Source organism: Chiloscyllium plagiosum, chromosome 1, assembly GCF_004010195.1.
Source record: "Chiloscyllium plagiosum isolate BGI_BamShark_2017 chromosome 1, ASM401019v2, whole genome shotgun sequence".
Lineage (NCBI taxonomy): Eukaryota > Metazoa > Chordata > Chondrichthyes > Orectolobiformes > Hemiscylliidae > Chiloscyllium > Chiloscyllium plagiosum.
In genome coordinates this window covers 131029357-131053530 of record NC_057710.1, presented here as the reverse complement: position 1 = coordinate 131053530, position 24174 = coordinate 131029357, and the positions used below count along the sequence as shown (strand labels likewise).

Here is a 24174-nt window from a genome sequence, read left to right as displayed (position 1 = left end):
CTGATATTTCACAAACATTGTGTGTTTCTTATACCTATTATCAAATAGTGTACATATGTCTCAACCTTTTTTATGCCATAGTGAATTTAGGTTATGAACAGAAAGTTATGTAAATAGTAAATAAATAAAGTTCCTACCATTTGAAGTATTCTTTTAAAGAAATCATTATAACACCTAAGCATTGTTCTGACCAATTAATTAAATTTGGACTCCAGAGATCTGTGCATATTTTATCATTCCATTATACAGACATTCATCAGAAAAAGAATACAACATATTTTGTTTTTAAATGTGAGACCCTTCATAGCTGATGAATTTTCAGAAAATATTTTAAATACTTTACAGTAATTATTTTTCTTATATAATTTTGTTCAACATTGACATAGGTGTGTCTTGTTGCTACTGTTGAAATGATTAACTTCATGATAAAAGCATGCACATGTTCCTTCAGGATTTCTTGGGTATTTATTACTGTTCAGAGTATGTATTTAGAATTAAGTTAGCAGATGACATGAAAAAAAAACTGGTGGTTTATGATGTACAGAAAATTAAATTAGAATCCAGTCGATATGTGATGTGAGTTCAGGTTAATACAAGAATCTATTGCTCAAATCAGATGCTCAGTGTGGTGTATAAGAATATGCTTCACATGATCCTAGCTGTCAGTCCTTTGAGAGACTCAAAAGCATGTGGATTAAAGGTAGGAGTTAACTGTAAATTGTTGGTAGGTGGATCTGAGGCAATAGGGTTTAGTAGCTGCATGGAGTATAGCTGTGAAAGCTGAGCAACTAAGATTTGTTCTGTTACAAAGGAAGTAGCTTGCATGCCTAAAAGCAATCTATTATGTTCAGTGATTATTTTTGTCCTGAGCCTTAATTTACGGTAGTTTAAATGAAATGCAGATAAGCAAGTGACTTTTAGGGCTGCCTACTTCATGATAGCTGTCTGGAACAAAGGGAATTCTCTGCGATCCCAATAAGCAGATGCTTAAATGAAGATGCAAGTGCTGAAAATTTCCTTGGGGGATGACAGGGTTTGTTATATGAACATTTGTAACAAAAGACAAGCTGATAATAATGTGTGCCGTATTTCTGCTTCAAGTGCTGTTAAAAGATTCAATACTACTCAGGGTGGTATAACTTTAACCAAAGTGTTTGAAATTCATGTAAGAAATTTTGATTCTGGATATGCAGAATTTGCACAGAAGCAACCCACCCATTCTTCAAAAAAAAAGTCTTTATTTCCTTTTACTGCAGCATGGCCTTCAATTGTTCAGCTTCCATTATAGTTCAGCCTCTATAACATATTTAATACAGAAAAAGGTGCAGTAGATAAAATATTCATGTTATGTAGTCTGCATTTTTAAAGAATGTTCTTTCTGGTTGGTACCACTGATGTGCTTTGTCTTGGCATCGCAGTAGCTATGCTGACATGCTGCATGATGTAAATTGCATTCATTCATTTCAATGTTCGGGATTTTGTGTGATCTTTTCCTTGTCACTGGGTTGCAAGCAAAGCCGTGACAGTGATGGAATTGGCCAGGACGGAGCTGCAGGTGTTTATCATTTCGTGTATCTGTTCAGAGAGCGACAGCTGCTGTTATAAGAGAGGACAAAATCAAAGTAAGTCAGCGGAAGCATGTTGAGATGAAGAGAAGCAAAAAAAAGACTAGCTTACCGTTCAGGATGCAGTTGTATACTTATGTCACTTTTCAGAAGCAGCTTAAAGGATTTATCTGGCTCATGTGTTATATTAGCTCTTAAAGGTTGTTGTATGCTTCATATATATTTGCTGCATGTCATTGCTGGTATTGTATAATTTTCCGATACTGTCGTCTTTGACAGGGAAGGACAATGCGTCTTTAACAGGAGGTGGCAGCAAAGAGCTAGTATAACTGAAGCTTGTTGGGTGTCTGGTTACATCCATTGGAGCTGAACACTTCATAAAGAATAACGTCTGGTAATTACAAAAGTTTTTTTTAATGTAGCGAATTACTCTAATGTTTCACCGGGTTATAACAAAATTCAAACTAAATTGCAAACGCGTATGTTCTAAAATAATCTGCGAGGCGTGAATGTTAGTAAGTATGGAGGAAGGGGGCACTGACTAATTACAAGTGATAGTGATCATGATTCACGCTCGGCAAAATTGAAAGACCTTACGAATTAAAATAATGAAGCCCCTGATGTTGAAAACAAAGAAGTGGGACTTACTCGCAGGGTGCACGGATAAATTAAATTTCCGACAGAAAATTCGAATGTGTTAAATAATATTCGCATGTAAATTGGGATGGCATTCCTGTTGTGTACTAACCACTTTTTTGAGAAAAATCAAAGCACTGACATTATTAGTCAATAATAAGTAATGGAATTGTCCTATTTGTGGAAGCAATATTCCACCGTTTAAATGGATCATTTGCTTATGCTGCTTAAAAAGACGGTTTTAATCCAACAGGTTAAAAACAGTACAACTACACGAAAGATTTCTGCAGTCTGTTTTGCTCAACTTATTATGGACGTTGCATCTGAGAAAATAAGCTCAGATTGTTTTCTTTGGAGCACAGGAGGCTGAGAGGAGCAACTGATTGAGGTGCATAAGCCTCTGGAGCAAATGGGAGCCTGGGTTTCCTGGTTTAGAGGTAGAGACACTACCACTATGCCAGCAGAACCCCTTAAGGTTATGAGGGACACGGACAGTGTGAATAGAAAGAGGTTGTTCAAACTGTCAATGACAATGGGGCAGACTTATAAAGTGAAAGGCAGGAGACTGAGGGGATTTGCAAATTTTTGTTTTCATTCGAAGGTTGGGGATGTCTGGAATATGCTGGTGGGAGGGTAGTTGAGGCAGGTAACCTCACAACTTTTTATAAAAATACTTCAATAAATGTTTCAAGTACGTAACATTTAATGCTATGGACCAAGTTCTGGAAAGCGGAGCTAGTGTAGATAGTTGCATGTTTTTGACATAATTGACTTGATGAACCAAAGGACTTCATCTGTACTGCATGATTCTATGAGCAGATGTTGTGACAATAAAATAGGAGGTGCAATCAAAAGAAATAAGTAAAATAAAACAAAGAACTGCAGATGCTGGAAATTTGAAAGAAAACCAGAAACTACTGGGAAAAAACCAGCAGGTCTGACAGCATCCATGGGGAGAGAGAGAGAGAGAGAGAGAGAGAGAGCGCAGAATTACTGCTTGGAGTCCCGTGACCCTTCTCTCACAAACTTATTGCCATCTTTAACTTCTGCTCATGGTACAAAATCAGGTGATGAGTTAAATCATTCCAGAAAATTAAAATCATTAGTAAGCTGGACGCAGGATGGAGTGTAGATTCAGCGATAGACCTGGATTTTACAGGCTAGGATCTGTAGGTTATTTTGCATCAGATATTTATTCCATTTTTAAGCAGATAGCTCTGGATGACAGAACCAAGCACTGTGGTGAATTCATGTACAGTACTGAGAAAGTGTTGGGTTACTTTAAATGTGCTTTCAATTTCAGCTTTTCATTTTTAGAAGGAAGTGTCAGGTCAATGGATGTGCAATTCACTGATGCTGAAGGGTTAGGCAAAAATCAACTTCTTTATTTGCAAAGTCAGTTTAATGTCATTTTATCAGTACAAAAAAGGAAAATCTAAAAGCTTAAATTGGAGGCATCAGATTCCTTGTCCTTCCCTGGCTGTTCACAGACTGTAGGAGGAATTCCTAACCCTCAGCAAAGGGAAGTCCTAGCTTGAAGAGCTTCCACCAATCCGAATTTGGTGAATAGGGCCATAAGAAATAGGATCAAGAGTAGGCCATCTGATCCCTGAGTAAAAAAGTGTGGTGCTGGAAATGCACAACCAGTCAGCAATTCCTGATGAAGAGCTTATGCTTGAAAGGTTGACTGTCCTGTTCCTCGGATGATGCCTGACTGGCTGTGCGTTTCCAGCACCATGCTCTTTGATTCTGATCTCCAGCATCAACAGTGCTCAATTTCTCCCATTTGATCCCTGAACCTGTTCTGCCATTCGATGGCTGAATTTCATGCTAAAGAAGTGAGGCTTTGAATCCAGATTTGGGTTGGTGCATGGGGGAGAATTTTGTAGGTCCATGGTGGGTAGGGTTTCTACCAGGAAGTGTATATAGCCTTGAAGTTTCCCTTTTGACTTGTCCTTTACCTACCCACCACCACCATGAGGCCAGACAGGGAAAGTTACTAGTCTGAGCTGTTGGTATTTAGCCTCTCCCATGGTTGGTTACATATTGGTGATTGCAAAATGAGGCCTTGAAATGGGAATTGATTGCCCACTTGAGAGTCTCAAATGATCCACTGACATCGCCACCTCTGCTGTCTATAATTATGATGGGGGCAGGAGCAAGTGGGTAGACAGCAGGCAATCCACCCTTGGAAATAACAAGTTCTTCACCATCATACCTGCTTGTCAGGGCCAGGGAGTGGAAAAGTCAGTCCCAAAGAATAATTTCCAGCTGAACTAACATCCAAAATTGAGTAATTTAAACCATAGCAGATTTCACCAGTCCGTTGTGAAAACTATTATAATGGTTATGCATTAAAAAAAGAACAGATTCTGCAAATGCACACTCCAGTCACTTATTCCTTAATTTGGATACCAGGATGTTCCATTTATTTATGTTAGCAATATCCGTGTAATCTGGGTGGAATCAGCTGAACCGGAAATTTAAAAAAAATTGCATGAGTTATGTTCACAATCACTTAGGTTCTTGCTTTGCACAGGCTGTTGCATTTGTTTGATAAAACAGAACTTAAATATTTTCTTTAAAAAGACTCCAATTCAAAGCTTCGCATCCTGCACTGATCAGGACTGGGATGCCATGAACTGAACTTGAAGATGGAACACCAGATTATACAGTATGATGGGTATAGAAATGCAACTGTATTTGTTAATTGTCAGTCTTAGCAATATGATTAACTCAGGGCAGGCAGATAGAATCTAATTGTTCATGGTTTGCCATGGGGAATACAGCAAAGATTAACAATCTAACTGCTTGTTCTGAGGTTAAACATCCAGTTGCATCTCCAAGCCAACTATGGTGTCACAATTTTCTTTTCTTCCCTTCAGATGTCTATAATTTTGTAAGATGCAATCTCAGTAGTGCATCTACTGGAGCAGGAGTTTGAATTAAGTCTGTTTGAGTTGAAGAGCTGGATTCTTAGATGTCATATGAAGGCTATACTAGTTCAGAATTCAGGATGGAGGCAGTTTTTTTTTATTTAATTAAGTTTGACTAGGGAGAGTTAACAACATTCTTTATCATTTTTAAGTCTTTAGTGCAGGAGTTAAAATGGCTCGTCCAATATTGGTCCTTCTTAATACAGAGTAAGCTCTCTGGGAAAGCGTGAGGTTTACAGTCTAGCCTAGGGAAAATGCTATTGATATGAAGTAAAAATCTCTAATTAAACACAATATTATAACTGTGCATATCCAAATTTTATTGCAGTCTGTCCACAAATCCATGAATCAACAAAATAGGGGAAAGACCGTATAGGATGCCACTAGACAGGAAAGATGTCAAATATCCATTATAACCCATGGTTATTTGCCCCATTTTTAGAGAAAAAAACTATCTGTAGAAGTAAACATTGTTAGAAGTCCAAATTGCCTCCAAATCAAATAAAATTTTTAATCTTCCAAAGAAAACATTACAGTCAAAGTCTTTGTATTCTTAATGACAAAACATCATTAAGGTGGATTACAAATCCTCTCCTTCCCCCATAATTAATGTTTATTACCCTTAGTTTTATTGAGTATCAGGGACACCAGATGTTTATATTTTTACACTTTCTCTTTCAGAGCTTTTTTCCCAATGATGACTCATTGTCTTCAAACTGAATTTTAACATTGACTGCCGCCACTTCGCTTTCCTTTATTAGTTATTACTTTAAACTTTCACAGTCTCCAGTTAATCATTCTATAGTTCAACCATGCCTTCCATCCATGTTGTGTAGCCTTTCTGATCAGCAGCTGAACAATTTTCTTGTGATAATGGATTCTGCTGTTTTTCACAAAGATACAAGTTCCTAAAACATGAAGGAGAGCTTCACTCCTAGTTCCATAAACTATGTATGTGATCTATCATAGCCCCAAGTAAAAGAAAAGTACTGTCAGTGTTGGAAATCTGAAACATCAGAAGAAAATGCTGGAGAAACTCAGCAGGTCTAGCAGCATCTGTGAAGAGAGAAATAGTGTTAAAGTTCTGAGTCTGGAATGACTCTTCTTCAGAACCCCAGAATCAGGGTTCTGAAATAGTCACATCAGACCCAAAATGTTAAGTCTATTTCTCTCTCCACAGATGCTGACAGAACCTGTTGAGTTTCTCCAGTATTCCTTATGCATGTATCAAAGCCTGTACTTCCCAGGCAAAGTGATTACCTAATATAGAATGCATTTGTTTGAAGTTTTTAGCATCTTGATTTATATGTGAATTGTTTAAACATATTGTAATATTTCCAATGATTTGATGCTGTCGTCATATGCATAATTTAATACGTTAAAAACTTGGGTCAGCTCATTAATAAAATTTGGCCTCTCTCTCTATTCCTCATCAGAATTTTTATATTTCTTTACCATTTTTAATTTACTTTTGCTGTCATCATCCAGTAATTGCTCATCCAATTTCAGACCTCTTCAACATCACAATTTGAGAAACTTAGAGTTCTCCTCAAGCTCATGTAATACATTCAATCTCTTAAACTGATAATTTTATCTGCCCTATTAGTACCACTATAGGAACGTAGAATACAGGAGCAACCGTAGGTCATTTGGCCCTTCGAGCCTGTTCTGTCATTCAGTAAGATCATGGCTGATTATCCAACTCAGTACTCTGTTCCCACTTTCTCCCCACTCCTTTGATCCCTTAAGCTCTAAGAACTATATATCTTCCTTTCAATTCTTCTGTATTTTGACCTCAGTGGTTTCCTGTGACAGAATTCCACAGGCTCACCGTTCTCTTGATGATAAATCTCTGTCCAACAAGGCCTACCCCTTATTCTTAGATTGTGATCCCTGGTTCTTGACTTCCCAGTTATCAAGAATAACCTTCCCACCTCTACTCTGTCTAACCCTTTCAGAATTTCATAGGTTTCTGTGAGATATATGCCTCATTCTTCTAAACTCCAATGAACATAGTCCTAATCAATCTAGTCTCTCCCTGTGTTCATCTCAGTCTCGAGTAAACCTTTGTGACACTCCTCCCAAAGCCAGACCATCCTTCCTTAGATAAGGAGACCAAAACTGCGCACACAGCTAGAGGTGTGGTCTCATAAAGGCCCTGTCGAGTTGAAGCTAGACGTCCCTGTTCCTGTACTTGAATCTTCCCACAATGAAGGTCAACATACCATTTGCCATCTTTACCTGCTGCACCAGCTTCCTTTAGTCCAGTGACTGGTGTAAAGGGGCACTTCCTCTGTCACTCGGGTCTCATTGCAGCCATCGTTTCCCAACATATCGCCATTCAGATAATAATCTGCCTTCCTGTGTTTACTACAAAAGTGGACAACCTCACATTCATGCACATGATATTGCATATGCCATGTATTTGCTCACTTTCTTAACTTGTCCAATTCACACTGAAGCATCTCTGTATTCTCCACACAGCTCACCCTACTACCCAGCTTCATGTTATCTGTGAAATTGAAGAAATTACTATTTAGTTCCATCATCAAAATCATCAATGTATGTTGTGAAGAGCTGGCGTCCAAGCACCTGTCCCTACAGTACCCCACTAGGCACATCACAAGATCCATTTATTCCATACTCTGAGGTGGTTTGATGACAGGATCCTGTGATTATCTTATACCTTCTAATTTTTTTGACAATTCCCACAGAAACTTGTATTTCTAATTTAGTTATCCCAAGTCTCACTTTCTATTCTTTTACAGGAAAATCCATCAATTGTCATGGCTGGCACATATAATTGACTTTTAATCTCATTATCCAAATCAACGTGAAACCTCACTGAGGATTAAATGGGCGGCACGGTGGCACAGTGGTTAGCACTGCTGCCTCACAGCGCCAGAGACCCGGGTTCAATTCCTGACTCAGGCGACTGACTGTGTGGAATTTGCACGTTCTCCCCGTGTCTGCGTGGGTTTCCTCCAGGTGCTCCGGTTTCCTCCCACAGTTCAAAGATGTGCAGGTCAGGTGAATTGGCTATGCTAAATTGCCCGTAGTGTTAGGTAAGGGGTAAATGTAGGGGTATGGGTGGGTTGCGCTTCGGCGGGTCGGTGTGGACTTGTTGGGCCGAAGGGCCTGTTTCCACACTGTAATCTAATCTAATCTAATCTAATCTAAACCTTCATGTAAAGGATTTGAACATTTCTCCCCTCTGTGTTGGATTGCGTTTGGTCAAGCTCAAATGATTTATCCATTGTTGGAACTTAGTATACTCATTCTTTTGCACTGGCCCAAGGACCAATTCAGGCTCTCCTGTACTTGTGTATTCCAACTCAACCAGTTATCTTCCAATTTTCCTCCTCACTATATAATGTTTTATTTTTGCTAGCCACAAAAAAACCTCTATCCATATTCTTAGGATTAGTTTCAAGTCCAATCTTATTACAAAAATATGAAAAAAAAATTAGAATCTGTTCCATGTCCTTATATAAATTATGAATGGTTGTGATATCATCTGCAGAAATTCTGACTGTCTTCTCTTTGTTGATGTTTCTTTATTTATCTGTTTTCAAGGTCAGTGTTTTAAGTGTTAATATTACATACTGCCTGGTATTGTTTTTCCAATTTTAATAAAAAATGTGACTTTTAATGGATTTCTGAAAGATTTCTTCACTCCTTTTTTGCTTTTATTGTTTCCTGTCCATTTGCCTTCCAAACATTAGGATTCAATGCCTTTCATTAAATTGACCTACTATTGTCACACATTATGATCTCAGATCCTTTAGCTTCTAACATACTTAATAGAATACCCATAACAGCATGAAACCATGACTGTGATCAGGAATGGCCCAACTTTAGCACTCCACAGGATCAAATAGGTTCAGTTTTACCTCTATTCCCCTTTGATCCTTGTAATAATGTCAGTACAGAACTAGTCCACATATTTAGTAAAATCCCGGAAAACCCCCAATCAGGAAAACCCCCACAACCTCTGTGAATCATTTGTGTCCCATCACATTAAATGCCTTTGCTAGACTGACTAAAGAGATCACAATTTGTTCCTTAGCTTTCTTCACTCCTCCCAAGTTGTTTTGGAAAATAATCACATTTTTGTAACATCCTGACACATTAGCAAACTTTGACATTTGAGTCAAAACCTTAATTAAGCCATTATTATTATTAATCTCCAAATATCATGATTTCTAAGAACTGCAGACCTCTTAGATATAGTTAATAGAAATATTCTACGCAATTTGAAAGCCTTCCAAGTACCAGAGAATTTTATCCATCTACTGAAGCATCTAGCTAGAATGCTTGGTTTGGAGTTCACCTGTCATTTTAAATCAGAGATGGCAATTTTATCCTCGCCAGCTGCTGTGCTGTCCTCCCAACTCCCCATAATCTCACCATCATCAATATCTCATGGGGTTGGTGATGATTCACCACTGATGATTAGCCACTGCCAGTCCTCCACCAGCATTTCTCCACTGGGGTCGTTTGACCTCTGACACTATTCGCCACCGGAAATATATATGTAGTGATTGTTTTCCCTCCCACCTGTTCTTTCATACTTCTCAGTCCCCTTTATTTATACAACTACATATTGATTTAAAAAAAAATAAAATAAATATCATTTTATTGGTTTTATATAAAAATGAGTTACAAACTTTAACCAGAAAAAGAAATATATTTTAAAAATCTTTATAATGGCAGTATAAAATCTCACATTAATATTAAACAATGAAATTTTAGTTCATTTGATAGCTATGCACTATTCCTCTAAGATATTCCAAACAATCTTCATTTATTGTTTTTATCACAGTGCCACTCTTGGTGTGGATCCGTCCATTACATCGGTCCCTTTGTTCACCTCGTTAAAACTTAGTACTTGAATCACTCTTGGATAGTTTATCAAAAACATATCTAAAACCATCGTGGTAAAATTTCTTATTTCCACATTTACTAATAATTTCTGTTTCCATTTTGAAGACTTGAGGGTAAATGGGGGAAAAAAAAACAAGCTTAAAAAAAACTCTCCTGTAATGAAAATAGCAGATTATGGTCCAACAGGTTTAATTGGAAGCACACTAGCTTTCGGAGCGACGCTCCTTCATCAGGTGACAGAGGAGGGCTCAATCCTAACACACAGAATTTGTAGCAAAAATTTGCAGTGTGATGTAACTGAAATTATACATTGTCTGTTAAGCCTTTCATCTGTTAGAATACAGTGATAGTTTCACTTCTTTCATGTGTAAATCACAAAACCTTTTTTTTAAAAAGTAGCACTCTCTAGACAATATGTTGAAGGTGTTGGCCCCCTGTGTTCTCTGTCTATGCCATGATGTTTAGATTGATTCTAATCTAAAAAGTGAGATAATGGAGTTTTACATAAATTCATGCAGTTTTTGAGCTCAGAGTTCTCCATGAATGCATGCAGTTTTTGAGCAAAGTACAATGTAACCCTGCAAGTACAAATTCACCCCACAAAATATGTGTGCATGTGGATCTTTGTCTGTGTGTGTGTGTGTCTGTCTGGGTTGGGGGTTGTGAGTGTGAGAAAGTGTATGTGTGTGTAGTGACTGCAGAGTCTGTGAGGGGGTGCGTGTGGGTGTCTGTGTGCATGTGTGTCCATGTGTATGTGTGTGTGCGTATAGTGCAATGGTGGTCACCTGTAATGCGACATGAACCCAAGGTCCCGGTTGAGGCCCTCACTATGGGTACTGAACTTAGCTATCAGCCTCTGCTTGGCCACTTTTCTCTGCTGCCTGTCCCGAAGTCCACCTTGGAGGATTGTCACCTGAAGGTCTGAGGCTGAATGTCCTGGAGCACTGAAGCGTTCCCCAACTGGGAGGGAACCCTCCTGTTTGTTGATTGTTGTGCGGTGCCAATTCGCCACTGCAAATAAGTCGTATATTTTGAATATTGGTGATAGTGTTTACTTGTTCTCTAACATTTTAAACATTGTTAAATTTTTAAAAATTCTATTAACAAAAATAAATGGTTATTAAAACAGATAAACACTATCACCAATATTCAAAATATATACGACTTATTTGCGGTGGCGAATTGTCTTCAGTGGCCAATGGGCGGTGGCTAAGCGTCCTCAATGGTCAAAGGGCAGTGGCTATTCATCGGCGGCGAATCTGCTGTGTTGAATGGTCCCATCCCGATCTCATGAGGCCCTTTTATTGTTTGCTTCTTTCATGGCTTTTGAAAATTTACCAGCCTCGCCTTATTGTTGCCGACCATGCTATTTAAAGAGCTCTTCCAATTCTTGAATGTTAAGAGGGCAATTAAATTGATCGGGTTCTTCTGAGATTTTCCTAGCTAGACCTTTCTTGTCATTACAAAACAGTGTTTGTATATTTTTATAGCTAGATTTCTTTTTATGATATCTCTTTCCTGCTCACAAATTTATAAAAGGTTGTTGTGATTTTGGGACCTTACTATTATTGGACAAATTGGAATTTAAGACATTATTGCATTTCTTCCTGACCAACAAATCATAGATTTTATTAATCTTATTTATTGAAAACTCTATACTATGGCATTTTCTTATTCTGTTCTAATATATCCATAATATTCTTCTTGGACTTATTGTAAGGAAATATCAGAACATGACCAATCAAGATCTACACAAACAGAATCTTATTCAGGGATATTCTTCAGCTCTGACTTCACTATGTTCACCACCTATTCCATTTAGATGGAGGTGCAATCTCTATCTCTTAATTTTACAAATTCTGATAATTTTCTCTTTGTTTATTTATCAGCCCTCAAGGTCAGCGTGTTAACAGTGTTAATATTACATACTGCCCAGTATTGTTTCTCCAATTTTAATAAAAATGTGACTTCTTATTGGTCCACAAAGATTTCTTCACTCCTTTTGCTTTTATCATTTCCCATCCATTTGCTTTCCAAATTTTAGAATCCTATGCCTTTCATTTGGCCTCTTACAATTTTTAGAAGTAAACTTTAAAACATATATTTCACACTCCAATTCTCCTTCATCAATAAGTGGCACTTTTCATTTATCATATTTACACATTAAAGCATGGTAACTACCCTCTTCACTACGCTCCCACTAACAGCAACAGTCTTGCCTCATTGTATGTCTCCTTCTAACATGTAGTTTAAAAGTTCCCAATTCATAATAAGTCTTGTAACAAATCTCTCACACAAGCTGCCCATTGGGATGGCTAATCCTAACACATTTGAGTCTACAACCTGTGGTCAAACTGTCCTGATTTGTCCCTCTATCTCACATTCACTTCCCTCCCCAGTTACTCTCCTCCCATCTCGTGGATATTGGGCACATTCTCCAGTCTTTAATTCTAAAAGGTAAAGCTTACCTCTGCCAACAATTTCCTTTTTCCTGTAAATGGCTCATTAGCATTCAGCTTGCTGAATACTTTTTCTAATATTCTAATGGGTGTATTAAGTGTGCTTTAAATGTTACAAACAAGTTTGTATATACACATCTTTATATTACAAGTTGTCTAAAATGCTAAAATTAGCCCCTTTCAAACATTGGTGGTGATACTTGCATTTTCTACATTTTGTAGTTCATATCCAAAACTCCAACTCGGATACAAATCGTTAAATTACATCTAGGTGGCTTTGGTCTTAATAGACTAGTTATTTCCTTTCATAACATGTTAATGGTCCCTGTAGATCTCCCCGACCAATCTTGATTTGATACCAGCCAATTTCCCTGATGAGCAGGAGGCTGGAAAAATACCGCAAGCCAAGCAGCATCAGGAGATGGAGAAGTGTGTAACCCTTCTGCAGGACACGGGGGTGGGTGTAAGGGGAGCTGCAAATAATGTGGTGGGGAAGGGACCAGGGTGGTAAGGTGGGGATAGGTGAATACAAGTTGACTTCTCCACCTCCTGATGCTGCCTGGCTTGCTGTGTTCATCCAGCCTCCTGCGTGTCTACCTTGTATTCAAGCATCTGCAGTCTTTTTGTCTTTAGTTTCACTGAGACAGGGCTAGCTTACTGCACTGACCTCCTGATAGAGCCCATCCTGCCTGGTCATATTCTGATAGAACTAGGTGGAAGGGACAATATTAGGGCTAGACTAATAATCCAATGACCCAGGTCATATTCTGGGGAGCCAGGTTCAAATCCTGTCATGGCAGTGAGGAGAATTCTTTATTTTAAAACAAAATCTACAAGTAAGTGCCGAAGGATGGCTATGAAACCATTGCTGATAGAAAAACCCATTTGGTTCACTAGTAGGGAAGGAAATCTGCTGATGACCATCCTTACCTGGTCTACCCTGCATTTGACTCCAGACCAATTGCAATGTGGTTGACTCTTGAACAATTAGGGATGGACAATAAATTATGCCCTAACCCAGATCCCATGAAAGATTTCTTTAAAAAATGTAAACCCACCACAGCTCCAAACAGGGAAACAGCTGTAGTTACTCATACCAGTTTGTATAAGAGATATACCAGCTGTACCTTGAGGAAACAACCTGACCAGGCATACTGGGAATTTGAAAGGCTTGAGCAGTTTTCTTTTGTCCAGTGGATGTTAGCATTTAATACAAAAGGCTGCTTGAACAAACTTCTATGAATTAATGCTGCTTGTTATTAAAATTCACCCATAGGTGGAGTTTAAAATGGTGAGCTTAAACATATCCCTGAGAGTCTGTAGTATTTTGTATCTAAAGGAAGGATGATCACATTTTGCCATGGTATGATTAGTAAACCTTTAGTGATACTTAGACAATAGGGTAGGCCAGATTCTGGGGTTGGGGAAACAAGCCCAGGTGCTGGTAAAAAGGATTAAAAGAGGGTGCATACACATTCTCTTTTTTTTCCGTACATATCTGGAGAGTGATCAGTGATGGGACCAGTGACCATGGAATCCACCCGCACTCTGTTTCTGGACAGAATTGATCTGCTTCTCAGCAATGACCTGTTTGGATTAAAATAAATAGCATCCCAGCAATTTCCAAGAAGCCCATTACTGTGAACATTACAGTGGAAGAGCTATCTCCCCGTCACCCCTGTGTTGCAGGTATAGACCCAATCACTGAGTTCTGAAAGTCAGCTGGCCAGCAGCTAAAGAAAAGGAAAGCACAACAAAAAGACCCACTTTGAATGCTAAGATGCAATTTGCAAATATACTCCAATCAGAAACTATACTCCATTGTAAACTTTCAAAATTCTTAAAACCAAATATTACATTTTATTTCAGGTATAGGAACTGAACTGGATGAGCCATACAAATACAATAGACACTGAGTTCAGATACTAGGAATCAAGATTTGAATAATTCAACAGAACTAGAGGGCATAGGTGTAGGGTGAGAAGGGAAAGATATAAAAGGGACCTAAGGGGCAACTTTTTCATGCAGAGGGTGGTACATGTATGGAATAAGCTACCAGAGGAAGTGGTGGAGGCTGGTACAATCGCAACATTTAAGGCATCTGGATGGGTATATGAATAGGAAGGATTTAGAGGCATATGGGTCAAGTGCTGGCAAATAGGATTAAATTAATCTCGGATATCTGGTCAGCATTGATGAATTGGACCGAAAGGTCTGTTTTCATGCTGTACATCTTTATGACTCTAACTCCTGATTGAGCACAGGCTGTCCATGATTTACAAGGTACAAGTCAGGAGTGTGAATTCAATACTCCCCATTTGCCTAGTTGGATACAGCTCCAACAACACTCAAGGTGCTTGGCACCACCCAGGACAAGCAAACCATTTGAATGACACCACATCCGCAAACATCCACTCCCTCCACCACTGACACTGAGTAGTCCCAGTGTATACTGTACACAACATGCACTAGAGAAATTCACCAATAATCCTTAGATAGCATCCTTACTACCTGCAAATTTCCATCCAAGTTACTCATCATCTTAATTAGGAAGTATATTGCTATTCTTTCCCTGTTGCTGGGTCAAAATCCCAGAACTCCTTCCCTAAAGGCTTTGTGGGTCTACCTACACTACACAGACTGTATCGGTTCAGAAATGCAGCTCACAACCACCTTCTCGAGCAGCTAAGGATGGGCAGTAAATGCTAGATCAACCAGTGGTGGCTAGATCCTATGGATAAATTAACAAAAAGGATAAAACACTTAATCTTAATGCATTGCATCCATATATTTTAACCAAGTCTTAAGAACATTTATCAGGAGCATTGCTAGTCATTTAATAATTTGTTGGGAAAAAATGCACTGTCAGAGGACTGGTGAATAGCTAATATCATTTCTATATATCAGAAACTGAATAGGACATACTGAGGGACATTTAGATCTGAGTCAGCTTAAATCAACAATGTGAAAAATAATGGAGTTCTTATAAGAGGACAGAATTGAGGAGCATCTGGAAATTAGTAATAAAATAATGAAGTTAACATGATGTCAAAAAAACTTATTCCTTTTACCAGCTTACTAAATCTTTTGAAGAGTTAGCCAAGAGAGCAGACAACAGTTTTTTAACATAAAAGTATATATGATATACCTGGATTTTCAAAAGGTCTTTGATAAGGTACTGTACGGTATTCTAATACCAAAGATCAGGCAATGTGGAATTGGGGTCTAATGGCAGAATTGAGTGCTTGCTGGCTTTAAGACAGAAAGCAGAGAGTGGAAATTAAGTGCGACTTATAGATTGGCAGAGCTGAGATGAAATATTCAACATGGATCATTGGTGGGACTACTGTTTTTCACAATTTCCATTAATGAAATTTGGACTTTGAAATCTCAAATAGCAACTTAAAAGTTTGCAAACGAAAATTAGGGCCATAGTAGTCAACACAAAGGAGGATGTTACGAACTTGTGGAATTGGCAAATGACATACAGTGCAGATAAATGTGAGGTTGTATGTTATAGTAAGAAGGAGAAAGTGAGGACGGCAGATGCTGGAGATCAGAGCTGAAAAATGTGTTGCTGGAAAAGCGCAGCAGGTCAGGCAGCATGCAGGAGCAGGAGAATTGACATTTTGGGCATAAGCCCTTCTTCAGGAATGAGGAAGGTGTGCCAAGCTTAGCCTGCTTGGCACACCTTCCTCATTCCTGAAGAAGGGCTTATGCCCGAAATGTCGATTCTCCTGCTCCTTGGATGCTGCCTGACCTGCTGCGCTTTTCCAGCAGCACATTTTCCGTTGTCATAGTAAGAAGTATAATCTTCCCCTTGGTAGGAAACTTTTTTTGTATCCATTTGATCAAGCCCTTTCATAATTTTAAACAGGCTTTCTTAAGTCAATTTTCCTTTTCCAAGAGAGAAGACCCAGCCTTCCAATCCCTTCCTGAGAGATATACCCACACACAGCTGTCAACATCCTGTAAATTATTACATGCTCCCCCCTGCTGATACCTCTGGTTACAGTTTTGCAACCAGAACTGCATGCTCTCTGGGCTAAGAAATGGTCAGAGCTGGTTTTGCTTAACTTCCTTACCGTTCAGTTGGACTCCTTTAGAAATAGAGCCTGATACTTGATCTTTTCTTTCATGGTCATGCTAATATGTGATGCAACTGATGTATTTGTACTTAAAGGGGTCTTTGTCCCTCTGCCTCACTTAGACTTGCACCTTGCATGAGACTTAAGTAATTTGGTTAATGTTAATAAACACTTCTACCGTTGTCATGTTACAGTGTGAATACTTCGGAGACCTTGCCTAATGATCTGAAATCCATTTTTAAATTCTAATTTTGACAGTGGAAAATTTAAATTCGAATAATAAGTAAATCTGGAATTAAAAAGCTAATGTCTGTAATTGTGACAATATTAAGTACCAGATCACCATTTTGTTTTTAAATCTACTTCACTAATCTCCTTTACGGAGGGAAGTCTGCCTATTCTGCATCTGCTAAGCTAGGAGACCTAATTGTAGAGGGCAGAACAACTAAGCGGCATAAAGAGTGTTTTTCAATTGTCCCTTTTATAAATATTTCTGAATGATAATCGATCACTCCACAAACACTGCAGGTAAATGCTGGCCTTTTTTATTTTTAAACAGCAACACCAGCAAATTCCCTGGTGTCCAAGTAGCCTATTTGCAGCTTTTGAACAGCAATGTGATTTCTGTTACTCCATTGCCATGAAATCTGTCCTATAATAAGGAGATGCAGTCAACAAAAGTAGCAACCCTGAGCAAAACCATATCTATGTCAAACTGCTGCTCAAGACCAACTTGATAAGATGAAACTGCCTGTAAGAATGCATGCAGCTGGAATGTGCAAATGTATTTCAAATATTGATGTAGATGTTCTGAGCTTTTCAAAGAGTCTGAATTTAACCAATGTTTCATTGGTAAAGCTTTCCTCACCAATAGCCTTGAACTATTGCTGACTGTTCCAACTAAAATGTTGCATTGATTTCTTGTCCTAACACTTTAAAAATGAAAACAGACACTCAAATCACATAGTAACAATTGCACTGTAATGTCATTTATCAAGGGACCACTCTTTTGATGCTTTCGATGCAAAGAGACTGTCATTGCTCGGTGTGTACTTTGTGCAATGTTGTGCCTGGTGTTCTGTGTTGATTATTTTAAAAGTTTGAATATTTTTATATTTCTGCATTTTTTTTTCTCTGAAGAGGTGCATTGTGTTATGTGAAACATTTCTTTCTTTCTATTCCTCTTTTTAATCTTTTGACTGATTTCTAAACTAGCAAGGCACAAAACCATTCCACTTGATGAGCTATATCCTTGTTCCAAGGACAACTGAAATCTCTGCAGTCCACATTAGCTTTGTTGATAGGTAAGCATGCTTGAAGCTGGCATTAACAGATGTTAGACCTTTTTTACATGCCAACGGTAAGGTCTTGTGGCATCTTGGGCAGTGTCCCTCCTCCTGAGCTAGAAGTTCTATGCTGAAGTCCCACCTTAGGACTTGTGGGGCCAAGGAACATACGTTCATAAATACAACCGTTCAAACAGTTTGATAATTAATCTGAAAGTCTGTTCAGCAAACCAATGGCAACTGGGGAGATAGCTGGTCAACTTTTGGAAATAAGGTAGAATTTCTAATCTCTATTATCATAGATCTAGACTGCAATATGTGTATGTAATATGCATGCATAGGAACTGCGATTTCTTGAATGATCTGTAACACATAACAGCTGTCACAATTAATGATGGTCTATAACATGTCTAAAGATCATACTATTTCCAAAGTCCGTCTGAATCAGAGAGGATATTGTGTCAGACCTGCTGCCTCCAGTTTTCTTGGTTTCTCATGTGGCCTAGTTGTCCCAAATTAAATGATTGGAAGCTAATATGTGGAGTTCGGAGAGGCAGGAGTGTTCTCTCTAGCTTCACCAAACCTACCTACTTTGCAGCTGCCTCTCTTATTCACCTCCCTTCTCTGGTACACATTGCCATGTTAATATCAAAATAAAAGCATTTTATGGGCTTTTTTTCTGTTTGTTTTATTCATTTGTGGATTGTGGGCCGAAATGTCTCAGCCAGCATTTATTCCTAAGTGGCAATTAAGAGTCAACCACATTGCTGTGGGTCTGGAGACATATGTAGTCCCGACCAAGTAAGGATGGTAGATTTCCTTCCCTAAAAGGGATAAGTGAACCATTTGTTTCTCTTTTATTCCTGACAATTGACAATGGTTTCATGGTCATCATTAGACTTTTATTTCCAAATTATTATTGAATTCAAATTCCACCATCTGTCATGGTGGGTTTTTGAGCTCAGGTCCCCAGAACATTAGCTAGGTCTCTGGCTTAACAGTCCAGCAATAATATCACTAGGCTGTTGTCTTCCACTTGTTATTAGACAGGTTTCTTTCCACACAAACTTGGCAAATGGAAAGCTTTTTAAGTCCTGGCATTATGCCACCAAAATTCAATTATATTTCAAAAGCAAACTTACAAAATGGATAAACAAATAAATCTGCTCTCCTGGGAAAGCCAAGGGCTATTTTAGTAACTATAAGCAGCCTAAAGATGTATGATTCCAGCTCAATGGCTGCTATGGTATAATAGGTTTGCGTATAGCCAGCCTTTCAACACTAACCTCCATATCAATTTGGAGCAAGAATGCCACTTGGCCTCTTGAGCCTGCTTTCCCATTCATTTTGGATCTTGGCTAATCTGTTTTGAATCCCACATTTCCATCTACTTCCAAAAGCCTTTGATTACCCTGACTGACAAGAATTGATCTACCTCTACCTTAAAAATATTTCAAAAAATGTTTTACTTATAATCATATTTTAATATAAAGGAAGCAAAAAGGTAATGTGCTAAAGCCCATCTGAAATTCTAGGACCAGTGATATTTATATAAAATGGTCAGTGAAATTTAACAGCAGGAATTTTCTGGAATATTGAATTGGATGAAAATGCTTTTGTAGAAAAATCTTACTGTCTTACCAAAAAAAAAGGTTGTACCTGGAAGCTTGCGAAATTTAGTGGAGATTATTATTTTGCCACACCAGCATGTGGAGCTGAAGTTGAAATCACCTCCTTTATAGAGGAACAATAAATCATGTTCTTGCATGTGTCTAAGGTCCCGACTTTGGGAAGGCTGTGAAAGTTATTCACCTGCTGCTGATTTCATCTTAAAAAGTTATCTCATAGAATCACAGAACTGGTACAGCGCATAAGGCAGTTCAGCTCTTTATATCTTTTTGCCAGTCTTCTGCCTTTTCTCCACACTATTTCTGACTAAATAAATATTGATCCTGCTTTGAATGCCTCGATTGAACTTGCCTCTACCACATTACCAGGGAGGATATTTCCTATCCTACCTGTTCATTGTGTGAAAAAGTTTCATCTCTCATCACCCTTGCTTCGTTTGCACATCATTTTAAATCAATGCCCCTCATTGTTGTTTCATTTACAAGCAGAAGCAGACTCTCCCTTTCTACTATCTGGCCTGGCTCATGTTTTTAAAAAACTCAATCAGATCCCCTCCCAGCCGCCTTCTCTCTCTGAGGAGAACTACCCCAACTTCAATCGATTCTCAAAACTAAAGTTTCTCATTCCTGAAACCAATACACTCACATCTTTCCGATAATGTGGTGTCTGCAACTGACACAATATTTTTATTTCAAAAAATATATTTTATTCATAAAAATATTTTGGTATCTGTACAGTTGGTGATGCCATTCATATATATAATATATATACACATTGCGTTTCTTTACATACACAGATCAGACTGAATCATTTGTAAATACAAGTCTGTATGTTAACCATCCAGGTGTTTAGCTGATATTCCAGCTGAGGTCTAACAAGTATTCTTGTCCAAGTTCAACATCGCCTCCTTGATCCTGTACTTTCTCATGAATGACTCTTTTAATGTCATGCTGATTTTGGTATGGATCTAAAGAAGAGATTATTAACTATTCTATAATTTTAAAGTAGACTTTACAAAGTTTAGCTATAGGAATGCTTATTAGAAATTCAAGCACCACACGGTTCCCTATTCATCATATTGATAGTTAATATGGTAATTTGTAAAATCTAGTTTTAATGGATATAGATATTCTGCAAGGCCTTTTAACCTCTTTACAAATCCGATAAACATAGTTTGTGAATCTCTGAGCTTGCTGTATGAATTTATAAAATCCAGCCTATAGTCTCTTACAGAATCATACTGCAACAGAGACTCATTGCACCAAAGTATATACATGGCAGAAAATAAACAGAATTCTATTAACAGAGCATGAGTATAAAAGCAGGGATGTACTCCTGAGGCTCTATCGGGCTCTGACGAGACCATATTTGGCATATTATGTGCAGTTTTGGGCCCCATATCTTAGGAAGGATGTACTGGCCTTGCAGTGTGTTCAGAGGAGGTTCACAAGAATGGTCCCAGAAATGAAAAGCTTAACAGATGATGAATGTTTGAGGACTCTGGATCTATATCTGATGGAGTTTAGAAGGATGGGGGAAAATCTAATTGAAACATATGGAATACTGAATGGCCTGGACAGTGTAGATGTTGGGAAGATGTTTTAATTGGTAGGAGAGACTAGGACCTGAGGTAACAGCCTTAGAGTAAAGGGAAGATCTTTTAGAAAGGAAATAAGGAAATTCTTCTTCAGCTAGAGAATGGCGAATCTATGGAATTCATTGCCACAGAAGGCTATGGAGGCCAGGTCATTGAATATATTTAAGACTGAGATAGATAAGTTCTTGAGTATCAACAGGATCTAGGGTTATGGGAAGAAAGCGGGAGAGTGATGTTGAGAAACTTATCAGCCATGATTGAATAGTGGAGCAGACTTGGGCTGACTGGCCTAATTTCCGTTCCTATGTCTTTGAACTTGTAACCGGCTATATGTAAATTGATGCCCCAGTCAGTGATAATGGACAATGTGGAATAAGAATTCTCACAAAGCTAGTCCTTTTTTTCTCTCTATAAACTGTTCCTTGGCTCAAGGAGACTCTGTCCTTGATTTTATTTTTTAGAGGGGCAATAAACCGTGCTGGACTCCGATCAGTCTGGTTTGGGACAGAGATGAAAAGGCTTTTGACGGCCTTTTGTTTATATGTAAATAGATGATACTTCAGGCCAAAGTGGTCATGCTTTAGAAGTGACCTGTATAAAGAAAGGGGAGTGGTCAGCCTTTTAGCTGAGACGAGCCATTTTAGTTCGGTCTTGAACTGGGAAGTTCAACAAGGATCTGTGTGGTAACTCTCTCTCTTTTCTGCCCTTCACTTCAACCTGTAAGCATGTGTTCCATTTTATACTAATATTTAAAGTGAGTTTGCTTATTGGGACTGTTGTGTGTATTCGGAACAGCATAGTGAAGTCTAGCTGGATAGTTTGAGTTCTGTAGGTGTTTTTTGTTGTGTTCTTTGTGTTTCATTGTGTAATTTTGTGAATACATTTTTTGTCTGTTTTAAAATCTAGTAGTCAACCTAGCTATCTTACTAGGTTGAAGTGATTTTCACTGTACACTTATCAAAGCAAATTGCAAAGTTAGATCTCGGGCTGCCTGCTTAAGAATAGAATTAACGGCTCACGTTCTGCTATTAAATCCATTTCAAGAATTAAGGAATATTACCTTCCAATTTAAGATTATCTAGTAGACATAACTACTAGCAAATTGAGAGAAATTTGAAAGAATTTCATAGACTGCATTAGATTTTCTGATGTGTTTTGGCATCTGAGTCAGCAAAAACTCAATTCAGAATTAACAGTAAAATTGGTGAAGGGAGAGGATGTACAACCAGCAGCATTTTTCATTAATGGCACTTGACCGTCCATCACATTAATTCATTGGAACTGAATGAAATGGGTACTGTACAAGGAGAGCAATGTAACACAATCACTGTTCTGTCTCTGCCTGTATCCAATTTTATCCCACAAAAATGTGCCTGACCTGGATTGTATGGGGTACGCTGGAGTGGGCAACATGGTAGTTGAATTCACAGAAATACAGAGACACGTTAGAACTTTGTCAGTGAGTAAACTAGTCCTGACTGTGTTGGCAATGGGAAGGTAACCAAGAGGGAGCATACTCCTAATTGGCAGGGCATTCATTAATATAGATTAAAGTCAACAATTGATTCATTCAACTGGATTTAATGTCATTGTTCCCCGTTAAATGGAACTGATGTGCATCTCCTATGCATTCAATAACTTGACCTTTGAACACTGATGGCTTCTACATAGTTAAACCTGACTTGCAGAGAGCGAGTCTCAGGGAGTCTTGTTGTCTTTGGAGAGTTTTCATTGAGTTTAACCTTGGATAATCTGGTTCTCTGAGGGACAGAATCTGAATTAGGAAGTGACTAAGGATAAATACTGGTTCCAAAAGTTGGAGGGATAAATGCAAAGTCGAGGGACAGAATCTGAGTCCCAAAGGAAAGGACACTTCAGAGTCTGCTTTGAAAGAAATAAAAGTTTTTCACAAAACAAATTTTTCACTCTGTAGTCTTTTAATCTTGAATGCTGGGGGATCAACACTGTGCACAAGCACCAGGCACCACAGCAATTAATGCAGTTGCCATTATTCGAGGGAACACCAAGATAGAAAGTCAGGCAGTAAGGCAGACACTGCATTCCAGCACAGAAAGCTGATACACCAACTGCAAATATTGGATGAATAATGCACGAAAGGTTTATGCCCCTCCGGGGAGACCGTTACATAACTTTGCATTGTATTGCAACATGACCTGCGTATACAGTGTTAAGTTTGGGTTGGGTTCATGTCAGACTGTATTACTCATTCAGAGTAATGCAAATATAGTTATAAATTCATGGCTTGGCTATTATATATATATGCAGCCACAGCACAGAGCAGCATGTCTAGCCTCTGTCTTGAATTTTCTGAAAATCAGCAGTTAGTCACTTGATTTAGAAGCTCCACTCACAGGCTAAAACAATCAAGCACTGTACAAAGATCTGTGATCAGATCAGCTTCAACAAACACCATGGGCTGAAATTTCTTTCGCAAAATGTTTTGACGAAGTGTCAAATTTGGGTTGTTGTGTGGAGAGTGTCTTGTGGAAGTTATCACATGAATTTTTCACGACCCACCTCCTTATGTATGTGCCATGCCTTTGAGGTGCCCTGCTCGCTTTATCAACCACCCAGCAATGGTTGAGCTCTGCCAGCTAGGAGCCATCCTTCACTGTGCACGTAGTGGGAGGAGAACAAAAAAAAAGGAATGATCTGAGGGCAGAATGGGGGCATGGGTAATATTCATTGAAAAAGTGAGCTCACGTTGGCAAATGTATTACTGTTTTTAGTCCTGTCTAAGGAAGTTCTGTTCTTCCCCAATGCTGAAAAATAGCGGAACATCTCATCATTGTTTTGTGTGGCAACATCACATGCTGGAAAGCCTTCAAACAATTCAACATCTTATGTCTTGTTCAACATCTTAAGTCTTATTCAACAACACAGTGGCTCAGTGGTTAGCACTGCTGCCTCATGACGCAAAGGACCTGGGTTCGATTCCTGCCTCAGGCAACTGTCAGTGTGGAGTTTGCACATTCACCCAGTGTCTGTGTGGGTTTCCTCCAGGTGCTCTCGTTTCCTCCCACAGTCCAGAGATGGTCAGGTTAGGTGAATTGACCATGCGACATTGCCC

General features: G+C 38.6%; 1 protein-coding gene and 1 long non-coding RNA gene across 3 annotated transcripts in view; one reads left to right on the top strand and one right to left on the bottom strand.

Annotated features, from left to right (window-relative positions):
- Positions 1-1222: 1222 nt before the first annotated feature.
- LOC122553322 overlaps positions 1223-24174 on the bottom strand; it is a 168839-nt gene continuing 145887 nt past the window's right edge. For both annotated transcript variants that reach the window (XR_006312683.1, XR_006312684.1), the window contains one exon: positions 1223-1596. This is a non-coding gene — a long non-coding RNA (uncharacterized LOC122553322). The remainder of the gene's footprint in view (positions 1597-24174) is intronic.
- LOC122553234 (bifunctional heparan sulfate N-deacetylase/N-sulfotransferase 4-like) overlaps positions 1694-24174 on the top strand; it is an 879937-nt gene continuing 857456 nt past the window's right edge. Inside the window, exon 1 of the mRNA XM_043696825.1 lies at positions 1694-1959. The gene's annotated coding sequence lies outside the window, so the exon portion shown is untranslated. The remainder of the gene's footprint in view (positions 1960-24174) is intronic.